Raw genomic sequence first — 18,256 nt, forward strand, 5'->3', positions numbered from 1 at the left:
ATAATTCTTTCACAAATGTAGTAACACAAGTCAGGAGATTTATGTTATCAGCTGAATCTTGTAGTACCAATTAAGAATGGAGGCTCTGCATCTTCCAGTGGCTCTTAGACTAATCAGTCCATTCTGCTCTCTTACCAGTTTCAGTTTCAATTCTCCGGAGGAAGCTAACATAGCAACACCCTGTTATTTGAGGATTCAGGTTTGCCTACTACAGAATAAATGCACACACAATCCCTTGCAGCCTTCATTCTATTCTGAATAGGATTTTAGAGTCTCTTTGCAGTTATGAAGGAGTCCTATTTGCCCACTAATGGACCCGAATCATCATGGCACCAATCCATGTAGGGAAATCTGAGGATTTGGGAAAACCTTAGTTGTTGCTTTTAAGAAGTAGGTGCTGCATAAGGGAACATTGTTCCCCAAGTGGCTTCTGAGCTATACTTTGCCTGGCTGATAAACCAAGGAGGGCTGGTTTCAGCTCAGGCCTTTTCCATTACAAGTACTTATTTATTATCAGTGAGTCAATCAATGAACTTTAATTGAGTGCTTATATGAACTTTTATTTCCATGTTTTGGCCAGATCTTGGGGATAAAAAAGGGGAAAGGTAGTTTCTTATCTCTGAAAAAAAGAGTTGTGGAGATAGCTATAGAAATAAAATAGAGTACTACAAATGGATAAGCACTGAAGGAGAGGATTCTGTTCTTTCTGTCCTCAAGGAGAATTCTAATTTCTCATCTCAAAAGAAGTAGGAAACATCACTAACACTGTGCTTATGTGAATAACTATGTGTGTCCTTCAGAGTATTGTGCATTAGGTGATTAAATGATAAAGTCCTGAAATTAATTAATGATTTACACAACAGTAGCTTTTTCACAATTTAATTCTTTCCAACAATGTTTCCAAGCATAAAGTAGATTTTCCCGCCAGAAAGCATTTTAAACTTTTTCCCATGGCTACAAGTACTAAAAAGTATTTGATTACTCAGAAAGCACAGCCAACCAGAGTCATTTTCTACATGTTGGAAGGAATACAGGAGTTAGAAATATACTACCATTCTGGAAGCCAAATAGCAAAGATTAAAAACCATCTGTCATTGGGACTATGAGCCTACAAACAAGCACTAGACTTCCAGCAGAGTCTGGGGCAGGAACAGTGTGAGGACAGATCTGAAAACACAAGATTCAATGAGACTCATTTGCTCAGTCACATGGTTGACAGGCTATTACTAGTTCCCACCAGAACCCACTTTGCCATGAGTTGCATAAAACCATGTTTTGCACACTGAAGATATTTTTAATGGAAATTCAATATTTTTTCTCAGAATCAATTTTTTAAATGCCTGTGTGTCAGGTGGGGTGCAAGACACTGAAAGTTCACAGGTGAAAGAAAGCATCAGCTACCTCGGCGCCCCCTCACTGTATCCCACAGAACCTGCGGGCTAGTGAAAGCTATAGATAGATGTTAAACACACACACAAAGAGCACATGTGATTATACAATTTAAATTGTAATAAGTTCCAAAAAGGACAGATAAAGAGATTAGTAAATTGAAAGCTGGAACCCTCATCCAGAATGTAGAAATCACATTTATAATTATCTGGGTTTCAAGATGGGTTGGGGGCAGGTGAAGACAGTGGTGGGATTTAGCTGGTTTGCACCGGTTTGGCAGAACTGATACCTAGTTTTTTGTTAGGTTTAGTGAACCAGTTGTTAAAATGGCACTTGTAATCAGGGTTCTCTCTAAGGTGAGCACCTGGACAGCCGCACAATGTGGAAATCACAAATTTATATTCCTTACTCTTTTTTAATGTTCATTTATGCAACAGTGTATTCTAAGCATTCATAGTAGTCATCATTCCGTCCATAGGTGAAAACAAATTGCAAGTGAGGACTCCAATCAAAAAGCAATAGGGAAATATCTTAAATAACAGTTTTATTGTTTTTTGTCAGGTATTATTTAATATTTTTTCATTAATATTTTAAAACTCTTATAATCTAGTTTTGTGTACCTCTTTTATTGTTCTTATTTAAGTACTAAATGCGTGAAATAGTTTGATTAGGCAGTGACGCAGTGGATAGAGCATCGGACTGGGACGTGGAGGACCCAGGTTCGAAACTCTGAGGTTGCCAGCTTGAGCACGGGCTCATCTGGTTTGAGCAAGGCTCACCAGCTTGAGCCCAAGGTCACTGGCTTGAGCAAGGGGTCACTCGGTCTGCTATAGCACCCCAGTCAAGGCACATAAGAGAAAGCAATCAATGAACAACTAAGGTGCCACAATGAAGAATTGATGCTTCTCATTTCTCTCCCTTCCTGTCTGTCTGTCCCTATTTGTTCCTCTGTCTCTGTCATAAATAAATAAATAAATAAATAAATAAATAAATAAATAAATAAAATGCATGAAATAATAAACTACCTTTTGGTTTTTCATACTTAAAAATGGTCATTAGGGCAGAGAACTGGTTGTTAAATTATTTGAATCCCATCACTGGGTAAAGAGGTAGATTCCAGGTAGAACAATATGTGTTTGAAGTCCAGAGACAGAAAGAAGCTTTATAGGTTTAAGAAACAACAACAAAAGTGGTCAATGCAGTTATAATCCAGTGAGCATGGAGAAACACGGAGAATGTCAAGGCAGGAGACAGGCCTGGCTCAGCCTCTGCTGAGGGTCCTAGGTGAGGGAGCCAGGAGAAGCCACTGCACAGTCCAGTCCCTTTAGTTACTCTTTCAATAATGGATTTGGGTTGGGGGTGGGTGAGATATTTACCATGATTCCACCCCCCCAAAATATAACTCTTTTATCTATTCTCAGGAGTAAGAGTTACAAATGATTGCAAAATTAAATTTTTGGCTCCTGGATGTTTAGTCAGCTTATAACTTATAAGTAGCACTGTACTTTTCTTCATAGGACTTATCATCATTCCTCATTTATGCTTGTTTCCTCTTCTCTCCTCCACCACTTCTTCAAAAATCTGTAACAGCTAAAATTTTTTCATTTTGGTTGACTGATGCATAATGAGGGCGTAGAACATCATTTGGCACAGAATAGTAGCAGCTCAACAAATACATTTGAATGTATAAATGAATGGATAATTAAGAAAACGGTCTCTTGATGCTAGCAATCATTTAATGTGATTCTCCCTCCTAAGTTATTCTCATAAGAGGTCAACTTGACATGGTAAAATACAGCTAATTAGACTGATAAAATGTGTTCCTGCTGATTTGTCATAAAAAAAAATGGTATTTACTATCTGACTAGGCAGTGGTGAAATGGATAGAGCATTGGCCTGGGATGCTGAGGACCCAGGTTTAAAACCCTGAGGTCACTGGCTTGAACACAGGCTCACAAGCTTGAGCAAGGGGTCACTGTCTTGAACGCGGGGTGATAGATATGAGTCCATGGTCTCTGGCTTGAGCCCAAATGTTGCTAGCTTAAGCCAAAGGTCACTTGCTTTAGCAAGGGGTCACTCAGTCTGCTATAGCTCCCGTCAAGGCACATATGAGAAAGCAATCAATGAACAACTAAGGTGCCACATGAAGAATTGATGATCCTCATCTCTCTCCTTTCCTGTCTGTCCTTATTAGTCTTTCTCTCTCTCTCACAAACAAACAAATGAACAAACAAAAACAAATAAACAAAAGCAAACCCTCCCAAAACAGTATTTAGAGTTGCCCCTAGTGGAAAAGGCATACATAAACCAATCTGGCAAAGCAAAGTATAAAAAAATAAAAGATGAAAACAAAATACATTTTGTCTTAATTAGCTTACTTTTCTTAGCCTTTGGGTTCAATCATTATAGAATAAGATCTAATAATTTTTAGTAAATATTTAATATTTTTCATAAACTATAGTTTCTGTTGCTATTATCAGTTTAGAGTTTGATACAGATACAGAACTCTCTGACACCCTTTATTTGATAAGGAACTTATAGAAATATACTAAAACCAAATGCATTTTCTTCAAATTTTGTGATACTAATATCTAAGTTAGAAATTTTAATGTACTGTTTCTTCAGAGTAAGATGTTTGTAATTTACCAATTGTTATCTTTCATTGAACATATGACTACAAATTTGATTGAGTTATATAAAAATTGTTTTAATATACCAAAAAGCTTAAATAATCTAGAGGATGTGCTTAAGCTATGCTTTTCCAAGAAAAACTGCCAAAGATTATTTGCTTATTATGCCTTATGCATTTTTCCTTATGTATCTTCATTTTTTATGGTGTAAAATTTAAAGGGCTAATTTGAGTAATCTTCAAATATGGAAAATTAACTTTATAGGAATCAGTGTAGGTTAAAATATTCAGTGAACCTTGGTAAAGAAAATATAAATGATTAGTTTATGATAAATTACCTCAGGTTTTTGACCTTCTGTATAAGTAAATCAGATGATATAACAGTAAATTACCCAAGACATGAATATTTAAAGATAATTACATTAGAATATTCCTTGGGCCAAGATACCCACAGGGTATTGCAGAAGGATGAATCTTGTTTGCAATTGGCAAAAGCAAGAAGTGGGGGGAAAAGGAGCAGAGCTAGGCTTTTACTCACTACATTCAAAATTTTTCTCAGCTAAAAGAGTCTTTTAGGACAAAATGTTTACAAAGTGTATTAGAAGCATAGAATGCAAAAGCCCTTTAGGAAGTATCTAGTTCTTGGTTTCATTATCTATTGGCAGGAGCTGTAGCTTCAAGTCTGCATACTCATGAAACATTATGTAGAATTGTATGCATTTATGTATTTGTGTATCTTTACCAGATTCTCAAAATGAATCAATAATTTCCCTCCCTGATAAAATGTTCAAAAACAGAAATTTACTTGATCAAATTCTTACATTCTTATCTTTTGATTCTCAATCCAGTGTGTGAAAAGCGATATTTTTATCATGGACTTTCAAGTTCTTTGCTATAGTGCATGGTACAAGTCAAATCGCCATCGCATTTGCTTCTCTCTAAGAATATAACATTAAACTATAAAATACTCAGGAAATCAAGTTCTGCTTTATTACTACACTAAGATTTGTTCCGATTTCTTTAAAGCAAACATGTCAAGGAGAAAGAAATCCTTGACCATAACTAGTCCATGTGAGATGAGAGCCTTTAGAATTTTATATCAATATAATTTTTCTTTGTGAATTTTATATAATTTTTCTTTGTGAATGGATCAGAAAAAGTGAGTTTGAAAAGCTTGGCTCTCTTGTCTGATTTAATCCACAAAACAATGCATCTACTTTCATTTTTTCTTTTTATTTCTAAAAATCTCAGCATAGACTACACTGTGAATTTAATCATCCTATTATTGTTCAACTAATTGTTTTTCAGATTCTCTATCCCTCTGTTAGGACAAATGAATATATTTCTTTTTTCTTTTCTAAATTTATTTTCAGGTTTGATTTTAAATTATTGAAAAGAGGTTTAGATTTTTCTGTGAGATAAATTTAGTCATGAATGAAATCTAGTCCAGAGATTTACTAAAAGTAGCCGTAGCCATCATGCACATAAGCTATTGACTGTTATTTTCACATGATCTATTTTTATATTGACCATTGTTACTGGTATATTAATGACTAGCTAACAAATAAAAGCAACACTAGCAACCAATAGCTGACCACTATGGACCTTAATTAAGAATCTTTACTCTTTTCCTTCTTTATTTCTGTTTTCTACCAGTTTACAGAAAGGTTTAAATTTCTCCATCCTAAACCAAAATATTCATTCCACATCACTTACCCTTTTAATCTATACTGACCTTCCTCATTTTTAGTATGAAATGTTCATTGTAAACTTTTATGCATTTACTTTCATATATCTATTAAATCTTGACTAATCTAGCTTTCCCTTTCATTTTACTAGTCATCATAAACCTCAGAACTGTCAAATTCAACACCTAAAACTCAATTTTCAATTTCTGTACGTCAGTGTGATTAAGTACCACTTCACTGTCTTGAAACTTTGGTTGTGTGTCAATACCTACACTTTATGGATATTGTAGTTCTGCATTTTATTTTAGTATCTTTTTCTGCTTATTCTTCCTTTATCATAACTGCTTTTAAACCCCCAAGGTTTTATGCTCAGCTTTCTATCCATATATTTTTCTATGTACTCTACTAGTGTCAATATTATTGCAATGCAGATTATTCCTAATTCTACCTCTTTATAATAATCTAGACCCAAATTTTCTCCTGATGGTTATCTACTTACAGATGTCCTCTGGTATATTAAACTCATAAACCTTAAATGAAATGTGGCTTGCTTGTCTGAGCTTGTTCTTATTTTGTGCTCCCTAGTTCAATTACAAAATAACATTTTAAATTCTAAAGGGAAAACTATGGCAGATCCTTCTTTTAAAATTTTAGCTAGCCTGCTTTTTCTCAATTGAAATTCTTTAAAATAAAGAAGATGTGGCACATATACACTATGGAATACTACTCAGCCATAAGAAATGATGACATCGGATCATTTACAGCAAAATGGTGGGATCTTGATAACATTATACAAAGTGAAATAAGTAAATCAGAAAAAACCAGGAACGTATTATTATTCCATACGTAGGTGGGACATAAAAGTGAGACTAAGAGACATTGATAAGAGTGTGGTGGTAAAAAAAAAAAAAAAAAAAAAAAAAGAGTGTGGTGGTTACGGGGGGAGGGGGAGAGGGAGAGGGAAAGGGGGAGGGGGAGGGCACAAAGAAAACTAGATAGAAGGTGACAGAGGACAATCTGACTCTGGGTGATGGGTATGCAACATAATTGAACGACAAGATAACCTGGACATGTTATCTTTGAATATATGTATCCTGATTTATTGATGTCGCCCCATTAAAAAAATAAAATTATAAAAAAAAAGAAAAAAAAGAAATTCTTTAAAAGTGCTCTTCATTGCAAACCTCACCTCCCAGAGCCATCCTTCACTCCACTGATCTGAGTGAGGGACGCTCCTTCGTACCCCAGAGCATCCTGGTTCCTCTATGAATGGGACACTAACCCTGCTCTTCTGCACTGCTTGCTGTTTTTATCCAATAGACTGTGATGTTCCAGAGGCAGGGAGCATGTGTCTATTACACCTACCTCATCAAATTACTTAATTCATTGCTATAGGAACTTGCTTTTTTATTTTTAATGAAGAACTAGGTGAGAAAAATTGATTAAGAAGGTGTTTCTATTTTCCAAACTATTAAGTACATTATTTACTAAAGAAGATGGAAGGGGTTTGTTTGGAGGGCTGGATGAAAGAAAGTAAAGGGATTAATCAAAAAACCCAAAACATATATCTATATAGCACACAGACACGGACAAGTGTGTTGATTGCCAGAGAAAAAAGGGGGTTGGGTAGGTGAAGGTCACCAAACTATATATCTATATAACACACAGACACAGAGAAGTGTGGTGATAGCCAGAGGGAAAAGGGGGTTGGGTAGGTGAAGGTCAGCAAAGGGGGGGGGTAAGGGGACAAAAGAGAGTTTGCTTGAGGTGATGGGCACATGATGCAGTGTGCAGATGTTTTGTTGAGTTGTACACTTGAAAAATTTATGGTCTTGTGAACCAATGTCACTCCAATAAATTTAATTTAAAAAAATGAGCATTGACTTTGCAGATCACTGTACCTCCAGGTTCTGTATATATTTAAATTATAACAGAAAATATTTTTTAATTCCTAAAATTCATGGCATTACTTAAACAAGAAAATCTGGAAAAGCTAAAGATTAGAAAGCAATTGAACGTAGTAGATTTGAATTGAGGTAAAATACAAATTATTAAGATTTCCTCTTTTACCCGTTTTTCTTTTATAATAAGCAAAACTACTCACAAATCATTGCAAGTGGTAAAGTTGCTATTTTGGGTTTCTTTACTGACACATTGACTATTAGAGTGTAAAATAAAGTATACACAAGAGTTATAATCATTTAAATTAAATTACTTTGAAATCATGTGACTGTTTTTTAAATCACTCTAGAATGCAGTTCTTCCAAACTTGGACTTGAGTTTTTCTTTCTTTCTTTTTTTTTTTTTTTGTATTTTTCTGAAGCTGGAAACGGGGAGAGACAGTCAGACAGACTCCCCGCATGTGCCCGACGGGGATCCACCTGGCACACCCACCAGTGGGCGACGCTCTGCCCACCAGGGGGCGATGCTCTGCCCCTCCAGGACCAGAGCCACTCTAGCGCCTGGGGCACAGGCCAAGGAGCCATCCCCAGCGCCTGGGCCATCTTTGCTCCAATGGAGCCTCGACTGCGGGAAAGGAAGAGAGAGACAGAGAGGAAGGAGAGGGGGGTGGTGGAGAAGCAGATGGGCGCTTCTCCTGTGTGCTCTGGCCGGGAATCAAACCCGGGACCTCTGCACGCCAGGCCGATGCTCTACCACTGAGCCAACCGGCCAGGGCCACTTAAGTTTTTCAAAATCATCAGTATTCTTTGTTTCTTGACTTTCGAATCTCATCATTCAAACTTTTTAGAACTGCATGCCTCAGAAACAAAAATGATTTCAGTGCCCTCCCCGATCATGGCATAATATTCAAATACACTGACTGTTCCAAAGGACATGAAAGCTTTTCCTACTGTTATCTCACTCTTCCACTTGGTTCCTCCCTGGCTGATGTAGCTGGCACAGCCACTATGTTTGTCTTCGTTTGAAACGGGGTAGAACTCAGCAGCATTTTGTGATGGGTACACAATTTCTTAAGAAGCCCTGATATCTACTGTTTCATAATAAGAATTAAACCTATATGTTTGAAAAAAAAGTATATGTTTGATTGATTGTTTCTTTTTAGGTGCTTCTTGTAAGATTATTCATCAGAATTATTACAACTCCTTAGGGTTCATATAGAAAAGTCTCTCTAGTGGAATACACCCTCATTTTCATTTGAAGGCAGCAGCATCAATTCATAAATGTGTTTGTAGTAGCTAAGTGCAGAAGGATTTAAGGCCATTTGAAGTACAACAAAAAAATAAAATGAATGTTTTATGGAAGTTATTTTTTACTATATTTACTCAAATAAGATTATATTTTCAATAACTCTAAGCAAACATCTTAAATATTGCATTTGAAGTTACATATGATCCCTAGCTGGTTGGCTCAGTGGATAGAGTGTAGGCCCAACATATGGGCATTTCAGACTCAATTCCTGGTTAGGGCACACAAGAGATGTGACCACTTGCTTCTACCCTTTCTCTCTCCCCCTTCTCTCCCTCTTTCCCCCTCACAGCCAATGAATGGACTGATTCAAGCATCCGCCCTAGGTACTAAGGATAGCTCATTGGTCGGAGGTCAGCCTCAAGTGCTAAAAATAGCTCAGTTGATTTGAGCATTGGCTCCAGATGGAGTTGCCAGGTGGATCCCGTTTGGGTACATGGGGGAGTCTGTCTCCCTATCTCCCCTCCTCTCACTAAGAAAAAAAGTTACATATGATTTTATTTTAAATAAATTTATAATGTATGTATTAAATAAGAAACCTTTTTTCCAACTGATTCAATTCTTTGGAACACTGCCTAAGGTCCACAAAATAGAACTTATACTAGTTAATATATATATAGCTTCCTATCCTTTTATTAAAATGGTAACTAAATAAATGAATTAAATATTTGCTGAAAAATAAAGAATAAAATTTAAAATTGACATTTATAAGAATAAGTGTTGGCCCTGGCCGGTTGGCTCAGCGGTAGAGCCTCGGCCTGGCGTGCGGGGGACCCAGGTTCGATTCCCGGCCAGGGCACATAAGGAAAAGCGCCCATCTGCTTCTCCACCCCCCCCTCCTTCCTCTCTGTCTCTCTCTTCCCCTCCCGCAGCCGAGGCTCCGTTGGAGCGAGGATGGCCCGGGCGCTGGGGATGGCTCCTTGGCCGCTGCCCCAGGTGCTAGAGTGGCTCTGGTCGCCGCAGAACAATCCCCTGGAGGGGCAGAGCATCGCCCCCTGGTGGGCAGAGCGTCACCCTCTGGTGGGCGTGCCGGGCGGATCCCCATCGGGCGCATGCGGGAGTCTGTCTGGCTGTCTCTCCCCGTTTCCAGCTTCAGAGAGGTGCAAAAAAAAAAAAAAAAAAAAAAAATTAAGAAAAAGAAATCTCACAAAATTTAAAAAAAAGAATAAGTGTTTACATACAAACTAGTTTCACATCTATTATATAGAATAGACTTTTAAGCTTTGCAAATATACTTCTAAATTGATATTAAATAGATCTTGAATGTTTTTAACATTTGCACAGTTGATACAAAATGAGATAAAAGCATAGTGCTCTTTCCTTTATTTAAATGATAGCTTCAAGTAATAAAAGTCAATCACTAGAAAGAATAATATATACTCTTCTAAAAGATCTTTGATATATACCTAAACTTGCCTGGTAGAGAGTAGGCAAGAATTATAACATTGGAATAAATAAGGAGAAAAAAGAAACATGGCAAAGAAGTGATCAACAAACTTCTGTATTTGGGTTTGTAAAATAAATTTTAAAAAGAAATTTAAATTGTCCATTGATTCCTTGGCTTTTAAGTGACAGCTCTTGTATGTAGTATTTTTGTTATGGTTTGGAAATTCCTGGGCCTTGAAAACATAATCCATTTGTTAAAGGATAATAATAATCCATTTATCAAAGGGTACTTGGAGAAGAGAGATAAACCTTAATCTCTAACTACAATTTTCTTCACAAGGAAAGATGAAAAGTACACTTAATATGGCCTTAATTTTTCTTAAAAATTATAATTTGAACAGATTTAGAAGACAGTATGATCTCAAGTGATGATGCTATATAAGGATTTAGAATTTAGAGGATATAGAGGGGGAATTGAGGGAAATAAAATTTCTAAGTTGTTTCTAATGATGTTAAAAATTTATCTGAATGCTGTAATGTAAATAAAAATGCAGGTTGGGTAAATTAACTCAGAATCTTAAATGATTTCTTAACCAAATAATATGCTACAATGTCACTGCTTCTCCACATTTTTTCAGGGTTTTTATTTATATTTATTTATTTATTTAGGGAGTATTATTTTAAAATACCTTACAAGATTAAGATTTTTGGTGTTTTATTATTTTTTCCAAATGTAAATGTGACCTTTCATGCTCATTTTAGTCCAAGAAAGAGTGTAGTCTCTTATGACTCGTTTTTGACTCTCAAAGAAAAACATAGAATGCAGACTTTTCACGTAGAAAGACACAGAATCCAATTCTTATTTTACCCACCTACTTAATCCATGTGAGTCCTTGTAGTTGCAAAATACAATCAATAAAGTTAACCCAATAGTGTTTTTGTATTCATTGAAATAAGAGTAAAGCTCAATACTTAAATATAGTAAGTGCTTCATCAAGTGGTAGAATGAGAGAGTAGAAGAGTTTGCTCAAAAATGCTTAGGAAACATTTTCCTTTAAATAGAAAATACTTAATTAGGTATTCGGCCCAATAATCAAGGTATATGCATATATTCTCTATCAAGTTAACAATTGATAGATAAATAAGTAGATATTAATCCATTGCTTTCCTTCAATTAGTAGATACCTGGTGAATTGAGCACAGGCAACCTTTAGTTCCAAGTCTTTCCTGCCATTATCCTTCTAGTCTTCTGATATAGTGGCCCAAAGATAGAATCCATGTTCACTCTAACGGATACTTGCATTGAAAAATCACTGGTTTGGGACTTCTATTTGATAATTCTCTTTTTAGTTCAGAAAGGTTTTGGGGCTTTGAGGGTTTTCAGGCATATTTTTAAAAATAGGCTAAATGTGTTCTAGCAAAAGAATGCCTGCTAGTAGAAAACCATCAAATATCCTGAGAATAGAGGCAGATCATGCAGACACGAGAAGGGACACCCTTAGGAAGTATAAAATATATCCGGAATGGATTTCAGAATAACTCCATAATTCTAGGATTTTTATATCTGAATACCAAAGTCATCAACAGAAGACTTGTTTATCAATGAAATATGGTACAATCTTAAGTAGAAATTCCATATATCTTGAAATGTATGGTTATCTCATACATAGCTTACTGCAAAATGTGTTTTTCCTCACTTTTTACTTATTTCATGTTACTTATTTTTCTAATTTTATTCTAGCTATGTTCTTTACTTACTCTTTTTATTTTCTAATTTAACTACTAAGTTGTCAGTAATTAGTGATTTTCTCAAGGTAAAAACCCGATTGGTGATAAATTTGAAATCATATTTACCATGTGTAAGTAAATGGCACTGGTGCATAATTCTCCACAATAGCTGTCTGTTTCCACAGACCACACCATGCCTAAGGGATGACGGTCCTGGACCGCCTTTTAATTCTTCAATCATACCTCAGCTCCTAGGTTTTCCACCACTGTTCCTTTAGTGAAAGAGTCTGAATATTAATTTTATTACTTTTTAAAATTAAGCACAGTATAGTAGAATTAAAACGCACTAACATTTTTCATTCCTTATAATGTCCATCCAACTACCATTTATTTATCGCATACCATGCGCCAGGCACTGTGTTAGCTATGAAGGCACAGCTATGAAGAGAGTTACCTCCTGCTGGTCTACAAGCAGATGACAAGAGAATGAAGACAGACTTTGATTAAGGAAATATATCAGAAACAAAGTACAAAATGGATGTACTGTTAGCAGGAGAGTAAGGACTTTGAATGTTATGGAGTCAATGTTGAATAAAGCTAACTATCCAGCTTACATAAACTGACATTAGTATTTATCAAAACATTATTCAAGGAATGATTAGCTTTGTATTATAATGGACTTCATTGTCCCAAACAATGAAATCTTTTAAATTGCCATTAAAAAAACAAACAAATCTCAAACTTTTTAAACCAGTAAACTGTGATGCTAAGATAATGTTCCATCTCTAGTTTCAAAATTGATGTTTTCTGTATGAAAGAAAAAGGAAATTCACCACAATAGGCAAAATTTAATTAGGATGATAATCTGTAGTTATATTTTACTAGTTAATTTTTCAACTAACTAGAAGGTCAAATCTCAGTAAGTAACAGAGCAATATTGGACTAAAATGCTACTAGAACACAGAGCCCATACATAAATGTTTTTGTCATTAGTTAAGTACAAGAAACACTTTACTCAATTTGGATAGGAATTTTAAGTTTAAAATGACGGCCACCATTGTTCCAGGTATTTAGGATACATCCTTTAAAAACATACACACACAAAAAAACCCTCCTGAAGATTCCTTTCTAACAAAGGGAGGAATCAGGATATTAACTCACTTAATTCTCAAAACAATTTAATGATGTAGATGCTGTTATTATCCCGATTTTACTGACAGGAACACTAAGACGCAGGAGGTTAAATAAATTGCTCATCATAGATAAAACAAATAGAAGAGTCAGGATTCAAACTCAAATGGTTTGTCTCCAGCTTATTTATGGACTTTGTATTAATCTGTTATGTTAAATTGTTCTAGAGATTTCTCAGGATATTACTTTACTTGTATATTTATTAAACACACATAAACACAACACCTGTCATTCTAGCAATGTTTGTATAGTACTCCATTAGGTATTCCTTTCCAAGTCACTATATACCATGTATTCATTAAGAAAAATAAGACCTAAGTTCAATATAGAGAAAAGCAACCTTATTTTGTTGTTATTTCTAATATTATGGGAGTTTCTATCCTTAACCACACACCTTGACCTTATACTATGCATTCTACAATGAAAAAATCATTCATTTCCATAAAAAAATATATGAGTTTGACCTGGAAATTCTGAAACACAAGAAAATGCATTTGAAGATGACCAGAAAGCAAACAGACACTACATTTGAGTATCTCTCTCTCACACACACACACTCCTTATCTTTATATACATATATATAATATCATAATATCTTGTCAAAAAATAAATGTATGTTCCCATAAAATATTTAGGTAAAGGGCATAGAAAGACTATTTTCTTCCAGGTCATTATAAAGGTGTAGTTCAAGGACACTAAGGCTACCAATGAGACCAACTGAACACCTACATAACAAACATTTATTACTCCCTGTGGTCCAACCATTATTTCCTCACTTGAGATATACTGACAAAGCCTAAATAAGTGTGTTTGGGAATTACTCAAGCAACAATTTCCTCATCTTTTGAATTCTGATTCTGCCTATAACCAGACATCACCTTAAAATAACATATTGTATAGCAGCTGAACAAGACTAAATGGAATGCTTAAATTATTGTTAAACCTCAAAGATAATGTTTTCCTCTTTTAAGCTATTTCAAAATATCTTAAAAAATGTTTAACTACCACTTTAAGTTGAAGCAACATTTAAAGCTATCAAAAAATACTGCTTTCATAGGAGAATGAATAAAAAACCAGAAATGTGAAATTATAAAATTGAAAAGAAAAATCTCAAAAGACATATGAACTCAGCACATGCATTCACAGTTTTCCCATCTTCAAGGTTCAGATAAAGATTTTAATTAGCTCCCTTGAAAACTGTTGTTAATGCTAAAATAGAAATTCCATCATCACTTTCTTTTCAGATAGTACTCAGGATACCATGCCCAAAATAGAATTTAAATTCCTGATTAATAATGCAATGAAAGAGTACAGAATATTGCATTAGTTTAAGTGAACTTTAGCAAATAAATCTTTAACATTTAGCATTTATTACTATACACATATGGGTGAATTACATATTTTATGTTTCCCACACATGCTAATATTTAGCAAAATCCTAAACAAAAAATCCATTTTTAAAGTTATTTATAATAATTAACAAGCATACTATCATTGAAAAAAATGCTCTAGGGTAATTATTACATGTAGTAGTTAAATTAAATTGGGTTTAATATTAAAATATTTACTTATATTTACTAATATTCTTTCTATCTGCTTGTGTGTTATCTATTTCCACGTATATTTCTACCATAATGAAGGGTGGACAGGGTACAATAGCATTCATTATCTGCTAATTATTTTAAATTTTTAATTATTATGGTATCTTTAAATATAAAATTTATGTTAAATAAAAGGAAAATTGATTTATCAAATTAATCACACTGGAGCACACAAATAATGTAAGATCGTATTTCATTTAATTCTGAAGCTGTAATTTGCAATAGCCTTATTTCATGGTCAAGGTGACTTCTAGATATATGGAGTGAATCCTTACTCAGAACTGTAGCAAAGAGAAAACAACATGTGTCAACCCTGTGGGTGGAGGTGACATGCAATTTAAAATGTCTAATTACACATTTCACCTTAGCTAAACATCCTGAAAGATGACATGATCTAATTGCAGATTAATGCATTATTTCTCTAAGGCCGCAAATGAAATAGCTAGAGGAAATCTCTGTCTACATATCTACATAGCTGAAAAATTCTGTTAAGTGCCTTTGTTTGCCATACACATCCTAATAATTCTCCTGCATATCACTGACCCTAAAATATAACTGTCTGAAATATTAGTGGCTATTGAAATATCATTAAGGATTATTTTTGAAATTTGACTAAAGATCATAGCTGGCTAAGAGCACACAATCTTCTGGGCTGGAGCTAATGTGAAATCTGATTGGCTGTCTTCACCCTTTCCAGTCCCTCCCACATTCCTTCTTCTTACTCTTCCTTTCCATGCTCCACTGTCCTTTCTTCTAATTTTTTTTTTTATGAAAAATTTCGAAAACCTTTCTCCTTGGCAAAGTATTATTTACATTTTCTTATCCTCAGACTGTGGTGTGAATTTTCAATTTTATTAAAATTTGTTGGCTGGATGTCTAAATTCTTTGAGACATTTCTTCTGGTAGATTATACAATTTGTATAAATTCTCAACAGAAAACTAAACCAGACAAGTCTTGAGGCTGTAACGACAATGATATTGTGTGGACACTGGTTCAGTCCATCCATAAATGCTCTCTAAGTATTTATTAACGTACCACACTCTGTGCTGGAAATGAAAAGAACAAATTCCATCTAAATACCACCAGGAACTATAACAAAGAAATGTACTGGGAGCAATAGCAGCACAAGAACAATATGTGCTTTGAGTAGAAGGTGCTTATTTTATTTATTTATTTATTTATTTATTTATTTATTTATTTTAGTGTGAAAGAGAGTGAGAGAGAGAAGGAGGGGGAGAGAGAAAGACAGGGAGACAGATGAGATACATCAACTCATAGTTGTGTCACTTCAGTTGTTCACTGATTGCTTCTCATATGTGCCTTGACCAGGGGGTTCCAACCAAGCCAGTAACCTTGGACTTTCAGCTGGATGAGCTCTCACTCAAGCCGGTGACCTCAGGGTTTTGCTCCTGGGACCTCAGCATCCCAGGTTGATGTTCTACCCACTGTGCCACCACTGGTCAGGTGAGAAGATGATCATGTTAACATTAAAATAGGTTGAATGTTTGTGCCTCTCAAAATTCATATTTTGAAAACCTAACCACCAATATGATGGTATCGGAGGTGGGCTCTTTGGAGTAGATCCCACGTGCATGAGATTAGTGCCCTTCTAAAAGAGACCCCATGGAGCTCCCTAGCCCATCCAACATGTGAGGACACAGCAAGATAGTTCTTCATTTGGTGCTTTGTTATGGCAGCCCAAATGGACGAAGATAGAGATGCAATCTTAGGGTACATATAGATCCTTTCCAGATTGTCTCAATATCCTCAGACATATTCTCATATTTACTAGTTTTTCTAACTTTTTCCAGCTTTCAGATGATCTAACCACATAATGTATCTTCCAGAGTCATTCATTCATGCATCAATTTCTGCTATAATCTAAAGATTGATGTCCCTACTAGTGCATAAATGCTGAGAACACAGTAGTGAAGACAGACTATTCCACTTTTAGGGAGCCTATGTGTTAAATTAAATATCTATTACATTGTAATTATTAAATGCTAAGCATGACAAGTAAAAAAGATCCATCCTCATGGTTTTGTCATTTGAGGCTAACTTTTCCTTTCTATAATCCAATTATGATTTGCTTTGTATTTAATAGTTGCTTTTAAAAAAAGCCCTCAGAATGTAGACTGTGGTATAATAAGTACATGCAGTCTAAACTTAGGATACCATATATGTTGGTCTCCATTCATGTGGAGAAAGGGTTGTGTCATCCTGAGCAATCTCAAACAGCAAGGGCTGTTTTAGGGGACCAGAATCTACAGTATCTAATTAAGCCATTTACTGAATTTACCCTGTTAAAAGAAAAAAAAAAAGAACCTAAGAAAGTAGAAGAGCATGACTTTATGGTCCTAAAACTTGACAAAACTGTAGTCTAGTAATATTTCGGAATTACCAGTGAATTAGTAATGACAACAGTGCTTTTTGGTATAACTAGTATACAGTATTCATCTGAACGGAACATGAGTCATGGCATCCTGACAGTCCATGCTGCATTTAAAACAAATGGGAGCTATAATTTATAGCACAATAGAACACAAGACAGAGGCACATGTAGTCCAGGCTCTTTAAATATTCTGTAAAGAATAGCTCAGAGAAGCACAAGTGACAATGAGCAGAGGCTGGATGATGAATCATCAAGCAGTTTAAGTAAAAACACTGCCTGATTAAATGCTTTGTTTTTAAACCACCTGCCTCTATGTCTGCTGTAGCAAGACGGATCAAATTGTTCTCGGTCTTTTTTCAAAAAATTAGACGGGCTTACAAATGCTAACTTTTATTATATTATAAAACTCATGCCAAACTGAAGCGCTGAGCATTATGTAATTCCAATTATCTACATTTGGGCCCGGGATTCAGTGCCAAGCAATGTTAAAGACACAGCTCATGTAAATGACCAGGCTTCTTGTGGCTTTGGGTTGTATGCTGGTAATTTCATTTTGGTCTCTGCGGCCTGGAGAATTCATTTTTTCCATCAGTCACTTCAGGAGTCTTTTTTGTTTATCCCACCAACCAGTTACCAGATGCTACATTGACTGAGCTAATTAGCGGAGTCTCCTTCCAAAGCTGGGGTTTGCTGAGTGTGGTCATTAGAACAGACAGAAAAGTATGGAGGCTAGAAACATCCTGAGTGACACGTGAGTTTCTGCAAGCACTCTCGTAGCCAAATCCCTGGGAACTGCATTGCCTTTACGACCAGACTACAACAAAGCATCCACTCAGGTGGGCAAAAATCTGCTCATTCATCTGGCTTTTAAAACATGATGCTGAATGGTGGGTTGACTCACTTGTTCATTGCACTGATTTGTACAGACTGAGTCTTTTTTAATGTTAACCAGACATTTTATTTGTTTATATAGTTACAAATTGATATCACATATTAAACAAGATATTTTAAACTACCGTGTTTCTCTCTTATAGAATCCTATTT

General features: G+C 35.3%; 1 protein-coding gene across 2 annotated transcripts in view; it reads right to left on the reverse strand.

The window, feature by feature from the left end:
- The window catches only part of SYT1 (synaptotagmin 1), a 586,497-nt gene that overhangs the window by 480,930 nt on the left and 87,311 nt on the right, over positions 1-18,256 (reverse strand). The gene's annotated exons all lie outside the window — the stretch shown is intronic.

The sequence above is a fragment of the Saccopteryx bilineata genome, chromosome 2 (genome assembly GCF_036850765.1).
Source record: "Saccopteryx bilineata isolate mSacBil1 chromosome 2, mSacBil1_pri_phased_curated, whole genome shotgun sequence".
Lineage (NCBI taxonomy): Eukaryota > Metazoa > Chordata > Mammalia > Chiroptera > Emballonuridae > Saccopteryx > Saccopteryx bilineata.